Genomic DNA, 19027 nt, shown 5'->3' with positions numbered 1-19027 from the left:
ATGAATTTGTTATTTCTGGAAGTTCTTTTCCTGTGACTTTAAAAACATTTCTCTACCAATTTTGACCATATGATACAAATGAGATATTTGCTTAGTCCATTTATAAACTCTTTCCGGTTCTGGCTTAATTGTGTTGTGTAATAGATCATTTAGTAGATTTACTTGTTAAATACAGGTGCCACCTGTCCTAGAGACAGCTTGGCATAGTGAAAGATTAGGGGTTTTTAGACTTGAACAGACCTACTTCTTTCCTTTATCAGAGTGTCCACCGTCAACTTACTTAATGTCCCTGCATCTTAGCCTCTGCATCTTTAAAATGGAAATAATAACATTCATCTTGGAGGGCTGGTATGAGTTAAACACCGTTCACAAAAGCAGTGCAAAGAGCCTGGCACACAGTAATCAAGAAAGAATTGCCTTTCCTTGCAAAATGTGGGATGCACATAGGAAAGAAACAAGGCACCTTATACGAAGAAACACTAGGGGTGCCTGGCTGGCTCAGTCGGAAGAGTGTGAGACTCTTGATCTCAGGGTGGTGGGTTCGAGCCCCATGCTGGGTGTTAAGATTATTAAAAAAAATAAAATAAACATAAAACAAAGAAACACTAAACACTTAGGGATTTGAAGGAAAGCTTCACAGAGGAAAAGAGGAAACATTTCTGGACGTCAAGGCTCGGCTTTAGTCAGGATTAATGTGAACGTGGGTGGGTGATTAGTGTCTCCATCCCCGGGGGGCTTAATCTGGGCCAGACCTGCAGTGCCGTGCACCCGGTGGGGTGGCTTCCCATTTGGGAACAGGTGCTCCAGGGGGTGGACATCCTGGGGGGTGTAGATTAGCAGAAGGGAACCTAGAAGGGAAGACTTCTTTAGAATGTTTCTACAAAAACGGGCACTTTACTCTGCAATGTGCCCTTGGCGACTGGGTTCTCCCATCTTTGGAGGATGAGGGCAGGCACAAGGAATAGCAGTTTCTCAGGAGACAGAAGGCTCCCTTTTTTTTTTTCTTTCTCTTTTTATCTCACTTGCACAGAGAATCTGTCTCCCTCAGGGGCATAGAGAGTGAAAAGACCTCCCCAAAATCAAGCAGGCCAGAGCTGCTCTAAGTTTTGGAGCAAGAGAGATGCTCGGCAATGTGGCGGCTACAGGCAGAGCCTCTCCTGGGAGCCCTGAGACCCGCCAGTGTCCTGCAACATTCGATGCAGTTCCTGAGGCTCTTGTCCTGGGACCAAGGGCCAGGGTGGGCTTCTCCCCGGTGAGCCATAGATGGAGACTTTACCAGGTGGGGTTGCCTCACAAGGTTGCTTTTATTTGTACAAACAAGGAGATCTCTGGAATAATTTCCAAAGCCATGACTCCCCAGACAAAGGAAAGCAGGCTCCTTTTTTTTTTTTAATTTTTTTTAAACGTTTATTTATTTTTGAGACAGAGAGAGACAGAGCATGAACAGGGGAGGGTCAGAGAGAGAGGGAGACCCAGAATCGGAAACAGGCTCCAGGCTCTGAGCTGTCAGCACAGAGCCCGACGCGGGGCTTGAACTCACGAACCGCGAGATCATGACCTGAGCCGAAGTCGGAAGCTTAACGGACTGAGCCACCCAGGCGCCCCAGCAGGCTCCTTTTATTAGGGCTTGGGATGAATATTCAGAAGGAGATTTTAACATTATAATGAGCTTGAGGTGACTGTTGGCCATTTCTGGCACTTTCTGATTCATCTGGTTAGGGGGTCTTCCTCAAATTGTTCTTCTGTTCCAGCCCTTCACTTGTTTCTAAAAGGTATAATGGCAGCTAGGCAGGACTTTCTACTAGAAATTTCCTGAGTTCAGGGGGTCAGGCCAGTGACAGAACCAGGGTTCTTGCTCTGCCTGTTGACTCAGGGGCCCTGACTGTGTCATCATATATTTTCCCTGGTCCTTCTTCCATGGTTTTATAAATACAATGCACTCTAGACGACAGATACATGGCACAATATGCACCATCAGAAGTTAATTCCAGGCTGTCATTATCATCCCTCCGTAGTTTAGGAAGGTATTTTAGGCTTTTCAGGATGCTGCTACCTGCTGCCTTGTTCTTTGATGGTGAGTTGGGGGCCATGGTTTCTGCTGCTTGCTGGGTCCATCGCATATTCCTAGATACCACTCGCCGTGTGAGCTAGAGCGCCGACAGGGAGTTTCAAGAAGGTGTGTGACTCCTGGGGTGCCCGAGTGGCTCAGTTGGTGGAGCGTGTGACTCTTGATCTTGGGGTTATGGATTTGAGCCCCATGTTGGGTGTAGAGATTACTTAAAAATAAAATCTTAGGGGCGCCCGGGTGGCTCAGTTGGTTAAGCGTCCGACTCTTGATCTCAGCTCAGGTCATGATCTCACGGCCTGGGGATCGAGCCCCACATCTGGCTCTGTGCCGACAGGGGAGAGCCAGCTTGAGATTCTGTCTCTCTCTCCCTGTCCCTGCCACTCCCCCACTCTCTCTCTGTCTCTCTCAAAATAAATGAATAAACTTAAAAAAAAATAAAAAAATCTTGGTTGTCTATTAAAATCACCCAGGGAGATTTAAAAAAAAAAAAAGGAAGAAGGCATGTGACTTTTGCAGTCGATGTTGGACAAAACTGATTGAAGGGGTGTGGTGGGGGTGTGTTTACCTAGTAACTCCGTGAGCCCCACCTGGAGGGGGGTTCTTTTTCATGTCTGAGGATGCCACCCACTGTGCTCTCTTCTTTCTGTCCTTATTATAAGTAATTCTACCCAGAAATTGGGAAGGCATTTCCGCTATGATTCTGGCCACACATTGGGTGATGTGGCCATTACCTGAGGGCCTGTGTACTGACCATGTTACTGGAGTGGACTTGGGCATCATCCCTTAAGGAGTGGCTCTTAGTTATTTGACAACTGGAAAAGGCGATGTGTAAAACAAAATGGCGTGAGTTCTCTGCCCTCATGGAGCTCTATGATACGTAAGGCTCTTACTTTATAGAAGAATAAACACAACTCAGAGAGTTATGTAACTTACACAGTCACTACCATTAGGTGGTCGGCGATGTTTGGATTTAAACCCAAAACTTACCTTAAAGCTAAGGTTGCATTGATTTGTCCTGACATGTGTAAGCGATCCAATTAATGGGCATAAATAACCACCTTCCACGGGGGAAAAGTGGTATAAATATTATGAATTAAAAAAAAAAGGAAGGGGGCACCCGGGTGGATCAGTCGGTTTGGCATCCTACTTCGGTTCAGGTCATGATCTCGTGGTTCGTGGGTTCGAGCCCCACGTCAGGCTCTCTGCTGTCAACACAGAGCCTACTTCAGATCCTCTGTCCCCCTCTCTCTCTGCACCTCCTCCCACTCGTGGTCTCTCACTCTCTCAAAGATAAAGAAACGTTAAGAGAAAGGAAGAAAAAATTCTTACTAACATGTTAGATTTATTCCTGACTTTGACCTTAGCCTAAGCAAATGAAAACACAGGCACTGATTATCTCATCTTTCACTCTGGTAAGAATATACCGGGAAAATGGAAGCACCCTAATTTAGAGGATCTGCCATCTAATGGAAGTGGTGGGGACAGGCGAGCTATGTCAGCCAGGGGGTGTCATCCAGTCACAGAAGAAACTTGCTGGCCAGTCAGGAATGAGTGGTGAACCTCACAGGGAGGAGGCGTTGTGGAAAGACCCGCAGGGGAATTCAAAATACAGTCGTATCTGCCTAATATGATAGAATTTTCCAAAGACCAAAAATAAGATAAAATAAAATAAAACTGATGGAAGAAAAGCTATTTTTTTTCCGGGGCGTTTGGTAGAAATGAGAACATTTTTTCTTTGGACCTGGGATGTCAGTACAGCAGTTGAAACAGGTCACTAGTTGCTTAGCAGGGACGTGATGTTGTGAACACCCGTGCTCTCTGCCCTTCACAGACCTCTGCTTTTCTAGAATAGAGATGGACTTGTATTAATTGTTAATTAGGCCATGGCTTTTCCTGTCTCTGTAATTAATGTCCTGTCTCCTTGCGAGGCTGTTTGATACAGTACTCCTGATACTGATACGGATGATACGTAAGGCTCTTACTTTATAGAAGAATAAACACAACTCAGAGAGTTATGTAACTTACACAGTCACTACCGTTAGGTGGTCGGCGATGTTGGGCCTGGAATAGCATGGGAAGGCTTTCTAAAGAGGAAAAAAAACAAGTTGTAACAACCACGAGCTAAAATATTAAAAGGGATGAGATTTTTTTTTTTTTAATGATTCCTGCTTTGGTCAGTAAGAGGTTTTTGTCTTAGGGGAAGGGGGCTCCAGTTTTCAGGGTGAAAACAGAAAATAGTTCACTAGAAAAACAAAGGGATAAAGAGAAGATTGCACGCTTTCCTTTGGCAGCTGGCGAAAATCAATCCTACTTCAATAATGCTTTCAAAACATTCCTGTTTTGAAAATAAAGTCTAAAGCCATGTCTAGGTTTCATAACTACAATCTGAAAAAACTACTAAAGAGGGAAAAATTGTAATTTTTTAAATATTTCGTTTTCCATCATAAAATCTCATTTCTGCTTGACAGTAAATAATTCTAGTCAATTCCAGATTTCTCAACTCATGGGCAAAATTTCCATCCATGCAAAGTTTTGGAAGTTCTTTCTACAACGGCTGTCGTGTGAGGGGCTTATGGGTGTAATGGCCTAGGGAGCTGGTGAGGGTTAGAATAGAGTCCCCAACCACAACTTGCTGGCCTCTGCTCTCAATTCCATGTCTCGCCATTGGGATACCATTTTCACACATTGTCTCTTGGCACACAGATGACCAGGTTACCTTGCACAGATCAGTCTGGGCACTCACTCACATCCTTCAGAGTCTTCTGGAATTGGCATCCACTTAAGGATACTGTTTGTCTTACAATTCACCACTCCTTGTAATGCCAAGAGTGTTGCATTTCTGGGTCTGCCCGCCCCTTCCCTTCCCAAATAGTTGTTCCACACCTCCTATTTCATTTGAGGGGTGAGCATGAATGGAGAAGGAAACATGCATTGACATAGAGCTCACCACGCTCCCCACATCCACAAGACCGAATGCCCTGGGCCATTTTCTTGAGATGGGGGAACCTCTATCAAATGCCCCTAGCAGCTGGCCCACAGGGTAGAGGTTAACTGAGGTGACTCTGGAGGAAACATGTAGGTTCCCGGGGTGCTCAGCGCATGGGGGCTCCCTCTTTCCTTCTCTTACAGTTGTCTTTCAGGACAGCAGGAGCCAAAGCTTAGGTGGAATTTTGGGGTTAGGATGATCCTGATGTCGTCTTCCTTCATAAACTGTATCTCACGGTCTTTCTGCAGCAAAGATTCTGAAATGCTTCAAGTTATTAAAAAAACACTGCTAGAAAAATTAAGAAACATTAATATGACAACAATGCTACCTCAGTTTCACTCTGCTGTACCTTATAAATGTTTCTCTTTTCTCTTCTCTCGTCCCCTCCCCTCCCTTCCCCTTTTCTCCCCTCCCTCTCCTCTCCTCTCCTCTCCTCTCCTCTCCTCTCCTCCTCCCCTCCCCTCCCCTCCCCTCCCCTCCCCTCTCCTCCCCTCCCCTCCCCTCTTCTCCCCTCCTCTCCCCTCCCCTCTCCAGGGCATAGCTTGCCCTGGGTCCTCAATGACAACTCCATGGCAGCCATAAGTAAACACTAACCCAGTGAAGCCAGAGACGATTTCATTTGCACAGAGTACTTTCCAAGCATGAAATAGTTCATAAACATTCTTTGTGAAAATACCTTTGCTTAAATGAATGTATTGGAGGCAAAACTTTGTAACCTTGAATACACTATAATTTTGGTTGCTGGTCCTTGTCTGAACCGCATGGCTCAGCCTTGAAAGGGCTCAACAAAGAAATGGCAGAATGAAGAGTGGAAGTGGGAAAATTGATGGAAATTCAGTCTGACTCTGGACGGGACCGCTTTGGCTCCGGGACTGTGGGTCAGGGCGGGGAGCTGCTAGGAAGGGTGGTGGTGCACATCGTAGATGAAAAATCCACCTGCCCTTTATCATGTTTTAAAGGATGGCTATAATCCTGTAACTGTATGGAAACTGCTTCCAATCTGTGTTATTTATTTGATGGATCGATCCCATGTTGACATCTCATTCATAAGACAGTGAAAGTCATCTTAGAATAAATTCTTTCACTTAGGGAGTTTTTCAATGCAGAGAGGGCTTTGGCTTAATGGACAGCAGAGGAGTAAGACATGGGGTAGCGAATCTGCTTCCTGTAGCTACCTCTGCACCTGCCAGGTTAGGAAGAGGAATACCATAAGGATAGGATGCCCTTTGTGGGAAATTCCATGCAGCGCCAGGCAAAGCCTCCTCCTTTTTAGTCTGCACACAGGGTTTGCTTTAAGCATCCCACATCTGGATGATGAGCAGTTTTACTGCCCTTTAAATGAAATAATGGCAGGTGAAACCCCCCTCACACTTTCCAGATGGAGACGCCCATTGGAGGAGATGGTTGCTCTCTCCATTCCCTAACGCCCCTGCCCTAACTACATACACACAGTGCAGGGGTGATGTTTTTGGATTGCTTTAAAGTCCCAGAAGGTGAGGGAGGGTGTGGAGAAAAGAGAATCCTTGTGCACCGTTGATTGGAGTGTAAACTGGTACAGCCACTATGGAAAGCAGTATAGAGGTTCCTTGAAAATTTGAAAAATAGAAATACCTTACGATCCAGCAAGAGAAGGAAACAAAAATCTAGGAAACCAAAGCAACAGAATTTGATAGCAATTGGAAAATATTCGTATTTCCCAACACTTGCGCGGTTAATGTTTTAAGATGTTTCTTTCGTGTCCCAAACGTTTATCGTTGTAAGACATTGAGTTCAGTCCTAAAAAAACCAGCCGTGTTCATCAGCACCTCTTTCTATCTGAGCACTGACTACCAACCTTGAACTGTCAGAGGAAAGGCGTCTGGATGGCGCTACAGTCTCTCTGCCATTGGCGTGATCCTGGTTCTGTCTGGACGATGACGTGTGGAAACAGGAGCCCCGTGATCCCCACCAAGCAGATGACTCTGCCTGTGGACAGTCCTCACTGGAGACCGCCAGAGAGCTAACAAAGGGCTACGGCATTGTTTCCATTTTTTTCCCCCGTGTATAGAAAGTTCATAGAAATGATATATACAAACAACTAACTGAAAATATAAACTATCCCTAGAATTCGTGGGGCAGTTACCAAATTCCATGCTCACCCTAAATTGTTAATAAAACTGATTTGCGTGCAGGATTGCTGAGAATACAAAAAGATCACATAAAGCAGAGCTCACCCATGACTTTGATGCCCGCCAAAGCAGTGGAACAGAGCATCAACTAAGGAGGCTGTGGTGGGATTGATGAGTCATCTGGGTGCAAAATGGTAGTCCTTGGCTGGTCCAGGGATGTTGGAGGAGACATGGAGGGGGCAGGGCAGGGCAGGCATGACCCTTTTCTTCCTCTGCATTGCCAGTATTTATTCCTAGCTTCCACCCTCCCCCCGCCACACGTCTGCCACCTCTCTGTCTGCTCTACTTTAATTCAATCTCCAAGACTAATCGCCCCCAAGTTGAGCTTTTCACCTGTATTTAATTCTGGATTTAGAGCAGATTGTTACTTCAACTCAAGCTGATAACCAATGATTTGTCAATTTACATAGTAATGAATAGTTACAGGAGTGTATCATCTATTTCAGATTCCAAAAAGGGAGGGGTTTTGCTTTTTAAACTTATTATAGAGCATTGTGGTATTTGGAAAAAAGAGAATATCTATGTTTGTTTTTCCAGGTTTTTAGCCATGCTGCAGGGGTAGAATGTAAGAATCTTCACATGAGAAATAAAATTAGTTGTGTATTTTTAAAAAATATTCTTAAATGTTTTATTCATTTTTTGAGAGAGAGAGAGAGAGAGAGAGAGAGAGCGAGCGAGCATGTGTGCACACAAGTAGGGGAGGGGCAGAGGGAGAGGGAGACACAGAATCCAAAGCGGGCTCCAGGCTCCGAGCTGTCAGCACAGAGCCCGACACGGGGCTCTCACGAATCGTGAGATCATAGTCTGAGCTGAAGTCGGATGCTTAACTGACTGAGCCACCCAGGCACCTGTGTCTTTTTTTCAAATGTTTATTTATTAGAGAGAGAGAGAGACAGGGAGAGAAAGAGAGAGAGAGAGAGAGAGAGAGAGAGAGAACGTGTGCAAGTGGGGCAGGGGAAGAGAGAAAGCAGGCTACAGAGGATCTCAAGTTGGCTCTGCGCCGACGGCAGAGAACCCGAAGTCAGGTTCGAACTCTTGAGCTGTGAGATCATGACCTGATGCTCAACTGACTGAACCAACCAGGAGCCCCCAAATTAGCTGTGTCTTGTGACCGTTCAGCATTTTGCTCTAAGTTCTGCGGATAAATGCAAAATGCCACAAGATAGTGCACACTTGTCCGGGCCCAAGGACATCTCTCTTAAGGAGTCTAAGAGTGTGCATTTCCTGGCCACGTTTCAGTTCTCATGGTGAAATATGTCTGGAACACAAATGACTAGGGATTGCTGATTAATAGAGGCCTTAGTCTTTTTTCCTGGTCACTGCTCGCCCAGTGGTGGCATGGAGCCGCCCGGCCTGGTGCCCTCTGCCTCTCCTCTCCATGCTCTCTATGTTTCTTCTATGGCGTGGAGGAGAATCATGGCAAGCCAGTGATGGTCTTTTCCTAAGTCAAGATGGGACTCTGAGGAAGCCTGTTTCCTTATACAGAGCCCTCTCCCTTATAAAGAAACTTGAAGCAGTCGAAAACATTTTCCCAATGTTTCTTGAGCTTGCTTCTAACCACGGTGTCTGCTCATTTCCAAGCATGAACCAAAGCACAGTAGTTTGTGTCAATATCATTACAGTGAAGGTATCGAATATTCTTTATCTCTTCCTACACCTTGGATGACATTAACAAGACTAGAATACTAGAATTTATTGAGCCCATTTTATTCCTACTAATAGCCCAGCAATTCCAATCAGCCTGTAAAATGCTGGTTACTTTCAGCATTAGACTTATGATACTTTCAAGTCAGGTCTGGAGCATCACACGATGGGAGGAGAAGACAAAATTAGGGCAGAGACGAAATCGGAAAAGAGGCCGGGATGAAATGGAACAGCTTTATAAATGAGAATGTTTGAGCTATCTATAATAGGGTACATTTGTACTCATGGTTGAGAATAATCACAATATTTTCAAGGACATTTCTTTTGCTAAAGGTTCTGTCGCCCAAATAAGCATGATACACATTTTACTTGGTTTTAATGCAGCATTTATTAGAATACTTTCATGTCTACTAAGCCCCAACAATTTTTAAAATTATTTTTGGACATCTGTACACACATGCTATAGTATGACTGGGTATGTGTGTGCAGCGTTATGTATGTATGAGTTAGGTATGTGTGTTTGTGTATAAGTATGTGTGTGCATGCATGTGTGTAAGTTGGTGTGTATATGTGTAAATATGTGCACGTGTATAAATAGGGGTTTACGTGTATAAGTGGGTATATCTGTGTGTATACATGTGTGTATGTGTTTATGCATGCACATGTGTATGTTTCTGTTTTGTGTTTGTATGTGTATTTGCATGTGCATTTATGCATATGTGAATGTGTACGTGTGTGTGTTTGTGCGTGTGTGTGTGTCTGGAACTCTTTTTATTTTTATTTTTTTAATTTTTTAAATGTTTTTATTCAACTTTGAGAGAGAGAGAAAGGGTGAGGGGGACAAGAGATAGCATGAGCAGGGAGGGGCAGAGAGAGAGAGGGACAGAGGATCCGAAGTGGGCTTTGCGCTAACAGCAGCAAGCCTGATGCGGGGCTCGAACTCACAGACCGCTAGATCATGACCTGAGATGAAGTCAGACACTCAACTAGTTGAGCCATCCAAGCACCTCATATGTGTCTGTAACTGTTTTTGTTTTACAGCATATACACCCAAAAGTGACAAAAGTGACCAATGTGACTATCACAGTGGCAAAGTTTTCATGCTTATGTTTTCAGAACACTATACTCTCAACTTCCCTCACCACGTTCATCAGCAGAAATAAAGTTGCAAAGCAAACACTCTTGTTTGTACATTTGACTAACAACATTCTGTGTGTTGACAGCCCCTATTGAATTAAATGTCATTTTTTTTCTCGTTCTTACATCAGTTAAGTGGCTTCAGAAAAATACATTTCCATTTTAAAAACCATACTGATTTGAAACAGCATTATAAGTTCAGGCTGGGAAAATATAATACCTTCATACTTACAAGTTTATTGATATGCTGAATTCATGTTTTCATTTACTTCTTTTGTTGTTGTGTTGTTGGAGTCTTTAATTGTTTTAAGTGACACAATTACTAGAGCATTGGAGTCTTTTGAGATAGTTAAAGGGTTTTTATGCCTTGGCTGTTGAAACTAGAACCAGGCGAAAATGCCCCTGAACATAGGTTGTGAACTAAGAGAATGAATGTCTTTAGTACCATGATGTCTGGTGACCAACGTTAGAGGAATGAATTCTATTTCTAGCTTTATGACTAGTTATTTTGAATGGGTTACAGGAATGAATTCTATTTCTAGCTTTATGACTAGTTATTTTGAATGGATTAGAGGAATGAAATCTATTTCTAGCTTTACGACTAGTTATTTCGAATGGGTGAAACATTCTAACTCATATTTATAAACCCAGAATGAGTTAGTTGCATCTTAATTTTTCTATAATTAACAGATTCTAAAATATATGTTGTGCAATGGAAAGCGGTATGAAATAAGGGACAGTACATAGTTTCGTGAGCCCCATATATGATGGAGGAGGTCTTTTCTTTCAGATTCAGACTCAATGTGGCCCCTGGTAGAAGGTTTACAGATTCTAAGAAAAATTTAGCAAATACCACTGGGTTTCTTTATGTTCTAGTCTTTGTAAGAACTAGCTTTTAACAGTGTCAAAACTGTATGTGTGTTTTCTCCTTCATTGATTTCTGTTCTTATTTTGATTAATTTGTCATTTTTTCCTCTTTTGGTTTATCCATTCTCTTTCATGCTTACACAGATGGATCAATGTAATCTACTAAGTTAACAGTCTAAGAAAGAAAAACTAGATGATTATATCAACTGATGCAGAACAACCATTTGACAACAATCGACACCCAAATCTGTCAAAAAACTAGGAATACAAGGTAGCATCTTCAACCTGATACAGAGAATCTACAGGGGCACCTGAGTGGCTCAATCAGTTAAGCATCTGACTCGTGGTTTCGGCTCAGGTCATGATCTTACGGGTTCGTGGGTCTGAGCCCTATATTGGACTCTGTGCTGGCAGTGTGGAGCCTGCTTGGGGTTCTCTCTCTCTCTCTCTCTCTCTCTCTCTCTCTCTCTCCCCCTCTCTCTCTGCCCCTCCCCTGCTCATGCTGTTTCTTGTCTTTCTCAAAATAAATAAAAGAAAACAGAGCGTCTACAAAAAGACCCACAGATAACATCATTCTTGATGATGAAAGACTAAGTATTTTCACCATCAGATCAGGAGTAAGGCGATGTTTGTTCTTACTACTACGTGGGGGGAATCTAAGTGACACTATGAATCACACTATTGTGCAATTCAGTACAAAATTAGATCTCATGTTTAATTTTCAGCGATGTCAGTCCTCTGGCTACAAGAAATACGAAATTTTCTTTTTCGGGTTGACATGTAGGCCCTCTGGTTCTCGGGCCCTCATCTGAGCTGAGAATTAAAAGACTTAAGCTTGTTCTTTTCTCTCTGCAAAAACTTAATTACACTAAAAATAAGTCATCCCACACCACAGTCATCCACACTGCTGTAATGGTCAAGGGCAGCAGCTACAGGGGCCCCCGAGTGTGTGTGTCAGTTGGTGTTTATCACAGCTTGGCACAGATGGCTAGTGTGATTTGGTTAAATTTCATGTCACACACGCCATGGATTTCTAGCATCTCCTCTTCCACGAGGCAGGAGATCAGCACCCCATGTTGAGCCCAAAGGCATGAGAAAACGAACTTCCAGATCCTGTCCTTATGGGCCCGTCTTCTGGAACCTCTTGCTATCACGTCGGGTTCCATTCAGGAGACCCAACTGGGAAACTATGAAGAAGTATTAAGCTGTTAGAGGAAAGTAAGTTGGGAAGTGGAAGGAGTACCCTAAAGGGTACCTTAGGGCTTAAGGGAGAGGACCCAAGGCAGGACAGACTTGGAAGGGGAATCGGGGCTTTGCTGAATAAGGTGTGGTTACAGAGAAATGTGCTGGATCGCCACTGGGGCGATCCACACCTCCTGGGAAAGCAGCAGTGATTCTGGGGTTCAGAGCTGCAGCTTGTAGGCAGACAAACGGAGGGAGTTGGGGGCACTTCTACAGGCACTTTTGGAGTTAGGCTGGAGAAGGAGCATACAGCTACCAGGAAGGAAAACCCCTTCTTCTTGCAATGTCTCTCCAGAGCATTCTCGACTGCCCAAGCTTCACATCATTCTGGCCGGCAAGGGAAATATTTAAAATGCCCAGCTCTATGGTCATGGATCAGGCAAAAAAAAAGTATACATTTGGTGTGGAGAATCATTCAATTGATACCTGGCCCACACTTCTGCTACCCTTAGCCATTTTACACACAAACCACGTATGTATAAGTATCTATCATGTTTAAAGGGAAGATTGCAATATATAACCTTGTCCCACAAAATTCCCCGGTGGGTTTTGCTGAGGTGTGTCCACCAATCATAGTAAGGACCACGAGGGCCAGTTCTGGTCAGGGAAATGTCTGTGGGGCTCACTACTGGTGATAGAGGCCACGTGAGTGGTCTAGGCGCTCCCATCTGAGAACATCACTGTGGACAGCCTGGGACCAACACGGCGCATGTGTAAACGGTGTTCTACCCACATGAACGTCCGTTCTGACAATTGGAACTTGACCGTGGTAACCTTGCGTGTGAGAGGGTGTGTAGCATCCCTGACCGGTACCCGCTCAGTGCCTACCATTGGGCCAAACACAAATAATTTCATGACTTTTCCAAATGACCCTGGGGGTTCAGTCCTACCCCACTGGGAACCACCGCCCTATGCCCCCCCCCCCCCCCATGCCTCTTGGTATTCCACCCCCAATTTCTTTCAGGTTCCTTTTAGCACTGAGTGTGTGTTCTTGCCTGTGACGTTTGTATTCAGACAAAAACTTGTGGAAGAGAGGATGCCTGCCCATTACAACGAGTCACGCTTCCCCCCTCAGGGAAAACACATGTGGATATGTGGATGGTTAAATGTCGTAATCTCTCTCTCTCTCTCTCTCTCTCTCTCTCTCTCTCAAAAATACACATTAAACATAAAATAAAATAAAGATATTGCCAACATATTAGGATTACAGCACGAAGTACAGAAGAAATTACATGTAAAACACCTAGTGTCTCATGTCTGGCAAAATATGAACACTCAATAAATGACAGTTTATTTTTGTAGTTGATATTATAATTATCATTACTTCCTATTAATATTAGATCAGCGTGAAAGTGGGGTAAATACATACCTTTCCCCAAAACGTGAATACAAGGAGGGATCCCAGAGGATGCTTACTCACATTTTATTGAGCTCTGTTGTGAACACGGGCATTCGTTTTTCATAAAGCACTTGAAATTCTTCACTTAAGCAGTCCAATGACTAAAAAGTAATTAATTGTCAGAGTCTACTTTGGTGGTCGATAGGCTTTTCTTCTTGTAAGATACTGAGTAGAGGTAAGGATAGACACTACAGGTAAAACAGACTTATCTCTCTTGATTATGTTTGTTTAGTCTGTAGAACTCAAAATGTCTTTACTTGTTCCAAGTCTGTTGAGATTTTCTACTTCTTCATGAGCTAGTTTAGGTCATTTGTGTGTTTCAAGGGGTTCATCCACTTCTCTAACGGTTACCTTATTTTTTACCACACAATTGTACACAGTGTTCTCTTACAATTAATGTTCAACTCTATAAGGTTGGTGGCATTTCCTCCACTGTCGTTCGGATTGATTTTAGCAATTTATGTCTTCTCTTTATTACTTTGTCAGCCCAGCTAAATATTTGTCAAATTTGTTGGTCTTTTTCTGAGAACCAATTTTGGGTTTCATTGGTTTTTTCTATTATTTGATTTCTCTATTTTGTTTATTTCTGCTCTAAACTTTATTATTTCCTTCCATCTGCTAGCTTTGAGTTGCTTTGCTTTTCCTTATACAATTCCTTATGTTGTGAAGTTACATTATTGATTTGAGACCTTACTTTTTTTTTTTTTTAACATTTATTTATTTTGAGACAGAGAGAGACACAGCATGAATGGGGGAGGGGCAGAGAGAGAGGGAGACACAGAATCGGAAGCAGGCTCCAGGCTCTGAGCCGTCAGCCCAGAGCCCGACGCGGGGCTCCAACTCGCGGACCGTGAGATCGTGACCTGAGCTGAAGTCGGACGCTTAACCGACTGAGCCACCCAGGCGCCCCGAGACCTTACTTTTTTTTAAATGTTGGCATTTATGCCTATACATTTCCTTCTGAGTACTTCTTTCACTGTACCCCTTCAGTTTTGATAAGTTGTGTTTCCATTTTCACTTGTCTATAAGTGTTTTCTAATTTCCCTTGCGATTTTTAAGCGTGTATTGTTGGAGTTTCCATATATTTGTGAATTTTCCTGTCTTCCCTTCAGTTATATATTTTTACCTTCATCATGTTGTGGTGGAGGAAGTACTTCGTACAATATCTGCCTTTTAAAACTTATTGAGACTTGTTTTGTGGTTTAACATGTGATCTGTCCTGTGGAACATCCCATGGGCACTGAAAGAGAATCTCTTCTGCTATTGTTGGGTAGACTGATTTATTGATTTATTGGGTTGTTCACGTCCTTTACTTTCTTAATTCTTTAACGTCTGACTGATCAATCAGTTATTGAAAGTGGATCATTGAAGTTGCCAACTACTATCATAAAACTCTGAATTCCTCCCTTCCATTCTATTAATTTTTTGCTTCATATATTTTGAGGTTTTGTTATCAGTTGCATAAATGTTTATAGCTTTTATTTTCCTTGAAATATTTTACCTTTTATTAGTGTATAATTTTATCCTTTGTCTCTTTTAAACTTAAAATTTTTTTTTAATATTTATTTATTTTTGAGAGACAGAGAGAGCACGAGCAGAGGAAGGGCAGAGAGAGAGGGAGACACAGAATCCGAAACAGGCTCCAGGCTCTGAGCTGTCAGCACAGAGCCCGATGCGGGGCTCGAACCCACGAACCATGAGATCATGACCTGAGCTGAACTTGGACGCTTAACCAACTGAGCCACCCAGCGCCCCTCTTTTAAACTTTTTAGAATGAAAGTCTACTTTGTTTGATATTAGTATAGCCACTCCACCCACTATTTGTATGGAATATATTTTTCCGTCCTTTTACTTTCAACATATTTTTGTCTTAGAAATGATGTGAGTCTGGTGGACAGCACATAGTTGGATCATGTAGTTTTATCCATTCTGCCAATCTCTATTTTTTGATTGGAGAGTTTAATCTATTTACACTTAGTCACTGATCAGGAGGGCTTTGCTTCCACTATCTTCCAGAAAACAAATATGTTTTCTACATGTCTATAGTCTTTCTGTCCCTCAGTTTTCTCCATTACTGTCTTCCTTTTAGTTGTTTTTTTGTGTGTGTTTGATGAATTGTTTTGATTCTCTTCTTAATTCCTTATATGTATATTGTACATATAGTTTCTTGGTAGTTACCATGAATGTTACATTTAATATCCTAAAATTTTAAAAATCTAATTTGAATGGATGTCAACCTAACTTCAACAGCATTCAAAAGATTCTCTCCTATATAGCTCCACCCTTGCTTACTGTTACTATTGCCATAGATTATACATGGTGTGCCAAATAATACGAATTAATAATTATTTTCTATGCATTTGTTTTTCAAACCCTGAAGAAAATATAAAGTTGGATTATAAACCAAAATTACAATAACAATTGCTTTGCATTGTCCGTAATTACCTTTACCCTCTTTCTTTGTATGGCTTCAAGTTACTATTTTTTTTTTCTTTTCAACCTGAAGGACTCTTTTTAGCATTTCTTGCAGGAAAGGTGTAGTGGTAATGAACTCCCTCAGCTTTTTAAAATCTGAGAGTGCCATTTCTTTATTATTTTTGAAGAACAATTTTGCTGGATATAAAATTGTCCATTGACAGCTTTCTTTATTTTTGTTTTTTCTTCCTTTAAGCATATTGGGTATATCAGCCCACTGACTTCTGGCTTCCAAGGTTTCTGATGAGAAATTGACAGATAATCTTATTGGGGATCTTTTGTGTGTGTTGAGTCATTTCTCTCTTGCTACTTTTAAGATTATCTCTTTGGCTTTATCTTTCAACATTTTTATTACAATGCGTCTTACAGTGAATATCTTTGATTTATCCTATTTAGAGTTTAAGTTTCTCGAACATGTAGATTAATTTATTGAAATTTAAATCCTTTAAATTTGGAAAGTTGTCAGGCATCATTTCTTCAAATATTTTTTCTGCCCCTTTCTATCACTCTTCTCCTGCTGGCCTCCTCCTTCCCACAATGCCTATGTTGGTCCACTTGATAGTATTTTACAGGTCCTTTATAGGCTCTGTTCATTTTTCTTCATTCTTTGTTCTTTCTGTTCTTCAGAATTGACTTGATCATTTCAATTGTTCTTTCTTTTAGCCCACCAATTCTTTCTTCTGCTTGTACAAATCTGCTTTTGAATCCCTTTAACGTATTTTTCATTTAAGTTAGTGTACTTTTCAATCTTCAGAATTTCTTTTTTGGTTCTTTTTAAAAATAAATTTATCTTTTTTATTGATATTATTTTCCCACATATTCTTTTCCTGTCTTTGTTTATATCTTCCTTTATCTCTTTGAGCATCTTTAAGACAGTTGTTTTTAAAGCCTTTGTCTAGTAAGTCTGACACCTGGGCTTCCTCAGGTACATCTTCTGTTGATTCATTTTTCTTCTCTGATTCAGCTATACTTTCCTGTTTCTTTGTATGCCTTGCTATTTTTTTTTTTTTTGGAAATTGGGAGTTTTGAATCTTATAATGTGGAAACTGGAAATTAGATTCTCCCCTTTAGCCAGAGTTTGGTGCCTTTTTATTGTTCTTGTAGGGTGCCTCTGTGCTGGGGTGTCTTTTCTGAGCTGCATCTTTCCTTGGGTAAGCATGATGGCTTTCCAAGTCCCCCTTCATACACAGTTGTTTTAATATAAAAAACAACAGGTGTGACTTTTAAATCTCCCGGAAGCCACTGAAGCTGGTGGGAGTTGTAATATTGGTGGCCAGCCTCCATGTCCGCACCTCATCAATCAGAGCAATGACTTACAATGAGAATCCAAGACCCTAATAGTTGGATGACAAGGTCTTGATTGGCAACCCTGGTTCAGTAAGCTGCCTCGGAAACACGGATTGTATTCCTCACAGCTGCCTGATATAGGGCTGGATATCTGCCACCACCTTCATGCCTTGAATAAACCAAGTTAACCGAAATTTCCCAGCCAAGCTGTCCCCTGGACATTACAAGTGCTCACATAAACTACACCATTCCAAAATAATCACTTGAGATAGTTTCTGCTAGTACAATTGTTGTCTAGCTGCAGAGATGGATGCCTGATGCTTCCAACACCACTGTCTTTTCTTCCTCCACTCCCCTGAGGATCAGTCTTAACAGCGAAGTAGAATTACTTATTTAAACTTATCGGTTTCCATGCATGGGATATTCTAATTTTTCTAACATTGGACATTTCTAACTTCTAAGTTTTTTATTAAACGTAAAGTGTCTACGACCTGTTCTATTGACTACCTGGAAAATAGGACCTTAAAATCCTAGACATTTTGATTAATCAGAAAATTACATGGCACTAATATCCTAGTCAATCAGGCATCCATATGTCACTCTAGTACCACTTTGAGGGGTAATTGAAATAACCTTTCTTTGCCATTGCTGACTATTGCAGAGTGTGAAATAATTATAAAAGTATAAAGGCCCTTAAGGAGAGCAATTTACCTATTCTTGGCATTAATATTTAGGACCAGTGCCACCTGGGAACAATCAGCACAAGTGACTTCAAATTTTTGGAGACTATCACCATGGCAAAAAAAAAAAATGTAATTATAGATAGATTTCAGTGTGAAAAAATTATAAATTTACTTTTTATAGCTCTGACTTTGGTGATATAATTGCACCCAAGGGCATGACTTAACAAAGAGGGATTGATAAAGGAAATGCCATTGACTTCTCAAGCTGTGCACTTCATAGGATATAGTTTTATAATGAAGACCCTAGACAATCATGAAGCTTCTGAAAGAAGCATCTATGTATATGCATGTGTATTTTTTTAAAAATTTTTAAATGTTTGTTTATTTTTGAGAGAGAGACAGAGAGCAAGCAGGGGAGGGGCAGAGAGAGAAGGAGACACAGAATCTGAAACAGGCTCCAGGCTCTGAGCTGTCAGCACAGAGCCTGATGAGGGGCTTGAACTTGGGAATGGTGAGATCATCACCTGAGCCGAAGTCGGACGCTTAACCGACCACCCAGGTGCCCCTATGCATGTGTGTTTTTAAAGTTTGTACTGGATTAGGATTATAAGGCTTGATGGGATCTAAAAACATTAAAGGGGGTTAGGAGGATGTAAGCCAAATAAACAAGGATTGTTAGAATGCCTTATTGTGTATTAGTCCACTTATTAGCAGTATATGTCTCCAAGAAACCAGCTGTCTAGAAACCTATCTCCTGAGAGAAAACAGCCTTGAGTTTGAAAGTCTCTCAGAATGGAACATGGTGACCCTGAAGAATTTTAGTATCTTGTCACTAAGTTTGCAAAGCTGGATTACACCACAGCCCAGCTACTTATCAACTGCCTTAGTACTCTCCTTTCTGGGCCTTGGTTAACTCATCTGTAGACTTGGGAGTTAGACTAGATATCCCTAAAGTCTGTCCTAAATGCACCTGTCATGGTCTCATACATTTCAATCATTGGATTCAACTTCCTGCTCTCACGGGTGTTCTTTGTATAGCATCCTTCTACAGCTGTTGCCAAGCTAGCTCCC

General features: G+C 41.9%; 1 non-coding gene across 1 annotated transcript; it reads left to right on the top strand.

Annotated features, from left to right (window-relative positions):
* Positions 1-487: 487 nt before the first annotated feature.
* TRNAK-CUU (transfer RNA lysine (anticodon CUU)) lies at positions 488-560 on the top strand. Its single transcript has one exon. It is a non-coding gene; the product is annotated as a tRNA-Lys (tRNA).
* Positions 561-19027: the final 18467 nt, after the last annotated feature.

The sequence above is a fragment of the Panthera uncia genome, chromosome D4, assembly GCF_023721935.1.
Source record: "Panthera uncia isolate 11264 chromosome D4, Puncia_PCG_1.0, whole genome shotgun sequence".
NCBI lineage: Eukaryota > Metazoa > Chordata > Mammalia > Carnivora > Felidae > Panthera > Panthera uncia.
Note: the sequence above shows the minus strand (reverse complement) of the source record. Positions and strands in the feature narration are given on the sequence as shown.